The sequence below is a fragment of the Mandrillus leucophaeus genome, unplaced genomic scaffold (assembly GCF_000951045.1).
Source record: "Mandrillus leucophaeus isolate KB7577 unplaced genomic scaffold, Mleu.le_1.0 Scaffold395, whole genome shotgun sequence".
Taxonomy (NCBI): Eukaryota; Metazoa; Chordata; class Mammalia; order Primates; family Cercopithecidae; genus Mandrillus; species Mandrillus leucophaeus.
In genome coordinates this window covers 1,810,691-1,815,638 of record NW_012104198.1, presented here as the reverse complement: position 1 = coordinate 1,815,638, position 4,948 = coordinate 1,810,691, and positions in this window count along the sequence as shown.

Below are 4,948 nucleotides of genomic sequence, written 5' to 3'. Positions count from 1 at the left end.
GAAATTTTGGGTTTTTTTCTTTGCCCTTTACGAGTCATCTGAAAATATGATTTCTTCCCCTCACCACAGAGGTGAGAGGTATCAATGAGATAATAGGGCTCATGAGAAACCACAGTTTTTAAAACAAAAGTGTGGAGTGTGAAAAAAAAAAAAAAAACAAAAAACAAGGGAAAAGAACTAAAATAAATCACAGGGCCAACCCGAGGCAGGCAGAGACACCGTTCTGTGAGTGAGAAGATATTTGAGGGTCTCTGGGGGAAAGAAAGAGAGAATCTGAAGCTCTATGTGTGGATGGGAAATGCCAGTGAAAGAGACAGAATAGGGCTGGGTTCCCAGAGGCCTTGCCCTGCTCCAGGCCTCAGTTTCCCCATAGATGAAATTGATATGGTCCCCACTGCTCAAACTACCCAGCGAGGGGAGTTCTGGACCCCCTGCAACACCCCTCCCACAGAGGGTGAGGGGCATGTAAGTTACTTCATGGAGAAGAAAGTGGAGAGTCCACCGTCATCCCCTACAATTCATGGAATCGAAGAGTCGGAGAATCCCTGGCTCCCAGAATCTACTGATAGTTACTGAATGAGGAAAGAGAGAAAAGTCTTGCCTCATCACGTTTTAGGGCTTGAGTGCCCTGACCCAGCCACTGTCCCACTGGGAAGGTCCCTAGCAGGTCCCCAGTATTAATGCATCCATCCTCACGAAGAAGCCCAGAGGCCCACTGGGACCCTGACCCTCTTGTTTCAGGAACATCATGGCCTGATCCTTCTGAGGCCCTCAGCCTTTGGGATCTTTTGCTTTGAAAAGCCCCAGATTCCAAGGATTTAGGATTCCAAATATCCGCCATCATCTCAGTAGCTGATGTTTATCTTGAATTTTCCATGGGTCAGATACAGTGCTGAACATGTCTCATAAGTGATCATGTTCAAACCTCACCATGGCCCCTTGAGCTCCATCTCATTATTATTGTATTGCTGTTATACAGATGAGGAAAATGGAGGTATAAGTAGTCAAGCAACTTGCCCAAGATCACAGAGCTGGCGAGTGTGGGTCCCGCTTTCTTTGGTGCTGGGCTTTGAAATCCCCAAGTTTTCCTGAACTCGATGGTCTCAGGTTTTAAATTCTAGGATGGATGACAGGGAGATCCTGGGATTTGCAGAGTCCTTGGAGACTTGAAGCTTGTGAGGTTTTTAGGTTGTCCGGGAATTGGCAGCTGCATTTCTTGACCTCAGCAGGCACTCTATCCAACCACTGGTCAGCATGGTAGACCAGCCCCCAGGGGCTTCTCCTGACAGGCCATGGTGGAGACTTCCAGCTGCCAGCACCCTGCAAAGCCCAGGGTTCTAGTTGTCCAACGTCCACTCCAGCCCTCTACAAGACTGGCTTCAGACCTGGGGAAGAGAAATTGGAAAGGGCTTTTTATTTATATGGTACAAATCTGGTGGCCAAGACCCACCCCTTCACCCTTTTGCCCCCTTTCCTCCCCCAACCTTCTAAGCCCTCATAAAAAGGAGGGCCTCTTTCCTCAACTCAGACTCACCCTTCTGGAAAAAGCCCAGAGTGGGCCTGATGGCCTGGCTTTGTGAAGACAAGAAAAAAAAAAAAAAGAAGAAAAAAAAAGACCTTAAAAAAATCAGCCAACAACAATTAAAAAAAAAAAAAAAAAAAAAAAAAGTACCCAACCCTCCCTACCATTAGTTCAAAACAAAACTTTCACTGGTTGAGACTTCTGAGTTGGTGGGACACATCTGAGACCCAGAAATGGCTTGGGTGTGTTGGACAGCCAGGGGAGGCACCAAGGTGGGATGAGGTCCCCTGCTTGGAGGCCTGCAGGGACCCCGTGTACAGCAGTTGTTTAACAGATGTCACAGCATGTGGGAGGGAGCAAGGGAGGAGGTGAGGAGCATGCATGTCAGGAAGAAGTCCTGGGGAGCTGATTCTAGTGATGGTCCCAAGGTTAATGACCCCTTGCAGTGATGGTCCCAAGGTTAATGATCCCTTGCAGTGATGTTCCCATGGTTAATGACCCCTTGCTCCCTGCAGACTTGGGTCGGAATGTTCCCTACACCTCCTGTGTAATTATAAACCAGGCCAGTTCTATCAGTGGAGGCCTTGTTCCCTGCCCCAGCACCTGTCCCCTCCTGGAAATGGGGGCTAGTTTTCTCTCTCAAGATCAGAGGTGTGGGCTGCATTCTCCTTACACCTTCTCCAGACCATCTGTCCCTTACTGTCACTCACTCCATGAAAGAGAGTGGCCAGAGAGATAGGAGGCAAACAGAGTGAAGGTGGTGGCCGGGAATGTCAGCTGGCCCTTTGGGCAGGGCCCAGGGTGTGAGAGGGAAATGCTACGGCTGCTGAAAGCCAAGATCCTTGCAGAATGGGGGCTGGGGTCAGAAGGGCAGAGAGGGGTAGAGGTCGCTACCTCCTCTCTATACTGGACTATATCCTCTCTCATGGAGGGCTTCTCGGGGAGACTGGGAGGGTTGGGAGTTGGGGGTGACTGGGCAAGATTAAACGGGTCAGGAAAAGTCCCCAGAGACAGGGGCCTCTGACAAAGACTTGAAGGAGATGAGGGAGGGAGCCAGCTAGATATCTGAGGAACTCCAAAGGAAACAGCCAGGGCAAAGGTCCTGAGGTGGGAGTATACCTGATTTGTTCAAGGTCTACAAAGAGGCTGGTGTGGTTAGTGTGGGGAGAGCAAGAAGAAGAGAAGTTGGAGGTGAGGTCAGAAAGGGGACTTGGAGGTTAGACCACACAGGACCTTGTAGGCCATGGTAAAGACTTTGGCTTCAATGCTGAGTGAGGACGAAGGCATGACAGGGTTGTGAGCAGAGGAGAAACATAAACTGTGTTAGGATTTAACAGGAAACCCCTGAATGCTGAGTGTACAATGGAGTCTAGGGACTGAATGTGAAAGCAGGGGACCAGCAAGGAGCTGGTTACTGCAGTAGTCTAGGTGACTGGTGATACTGCTGCTAGTGGAGGTGGTGAGAAGAGGGTGGATTTGGTAAATATTTTTAATAGACAGCCAAAAGGATTTGTTGAAGACTGAGGGTCTTGGAGCCAGATCAGGACAGGCAATGCCCAAACCAGGTGGGCGGGAAGGAGTCCCTGGACTATTTGCCAGCTTGAACTTTTAGGTGAGAAAAAAAATAAAGTTCTATCTTGCTTAAGCCCCCATTATTTTATGATTTTTCTGTTACTTGCAACTGAACATATTTCTTTCTAACTCATGGACATCCTGGACATGGAGACCTGGGGAGAGGGGCTGCTGGAAGGATCACCTCCCTCCTAGGATGCTGTGAGGTTCTAATGAGGTAACAGCATGCTCAGAACCTGGCACTCAGTAGGTGTTCAGTAAATCTTCCCAGGATGGAGAAGGAATGTATGAATGGATGTATTCAGCAGACAAAAGCTGCAGTTGAGTTCCCACAGAAGGTGAGACTGCAAAAGGAGAGTGAAAGGAGTTCACTAGATGGAAGCAGCAGAAGGAACAGCACTCTTGCGAGAGGGAACAGTAGCAGCAGAGATGGGCGGACAGAAAGAAGCGAGGTGAGGCCCCTGTGGGGTGTGGAGTATCAGGCTGGGCAAGAAGGACAGGGCTTTGATTGTGATTCCATTGGTCAGAAGCTACCCATATGCCCAATCGACTTCTGGTAGCGGACAGTCAGCCTCAGTGTTTGCTAAGCTGAAATTTTAAAAAGTGAATCCTTCAGAAAGTTAAATATCCTATTCGGCCATTCATTCAACAATACTACCAAGTCCTGGAGCGTGCTTGCGGTTGACAATCAGGGGCATTCTTGGCTTGTGGCACTGCTCAAGCAAAGGTTGGAGTTGGGCAGGGAGGACCCAGTAAGTAACTAACTGCAACAGGAGAGTCCTTTTCTCTTTCCTAGGTCATGCACCAGGGTGTGGTCTAGGCCTTCAGAGGCTCTGGGTATTCCTGGGACCATGGGGAGTCACGGAGGATTAGGGAGAGGGTAACTCCATCCCTGAGAGGCACATTTTTCCTAATGGCTGCCTGCGTTCTTTGGTCCTGCTGTCCGGCCACCCAATAGCTCAGACTATGCCTACACAGCGTCCTCACCTCCGGCCTCCTCATTGGCTACTCATGCCTCCCTTCACACCACCTACACCGCCCCCGTCGGCTCTGCTGTTTTCGCGTCTTGCCTCCAAGCCCTCCCTCCGTCCCCGAGGCACTTTCTAGCCTCGGCATTGGTTCATCCCATACTGCTCTTTATGGTCTCGCCGCCTTCACCCTGGCTCCCTCATTGGCTATCCGCCATCTCTCGTCCTCGCTCCCGCCTTCAGCCTCCACCTCCATTGGCTCGACCCCCTATGGTCCCACCTCCGTGGCCGCTGACACACCCGCCTGTTGGTCTCCTTTTAGCCTTCCTATTGGCTAGCTCCGCCTTGGCACCGCCCTCAAAGCCGTAGTGCACGCTCACAAGCCTTCCCATTGGCTTGCTGCAGCTATAGCGTCACCCCGCGCGCGGCTCTCCATTGGCTGTTCTCTGTCTCTAGCTTCTGTTCCACCGCCTACGCAACCCGCGGGATCTCCCACTTTGTGGGCCTCTGCGTTCGTTCCCGGCTGCCCTCATCGCTTGTAGCCATTTCACTTTTCCCACCGCCCACATGTCGCTCTCGCTCAGACTTCCGCATTAGCTGTCTCCTTCTGCTTTCTTCATCCTGGATTCCGCACCACCCCCATTCCGGCCTCTCCATTGATTCCTCGATCATCCCGCCCCCCTACACCGCCCACTCCCGGGCATTCCCATTGGCTGTGTGCTTCTCCGGCTCTCAATTCGCTGCTACGTCATCCGCGTATGGCTCCCCATTGGCCCTCTGCTATACCTGTCTTCATCTCACCGCCTACGCCTCCGTGAGCCGTACCCCTCCGCGCTGGCCTTCCCATTGGCTGCCCGCCCCTTCAGGCCCTGCCCCCGCCGGTCCC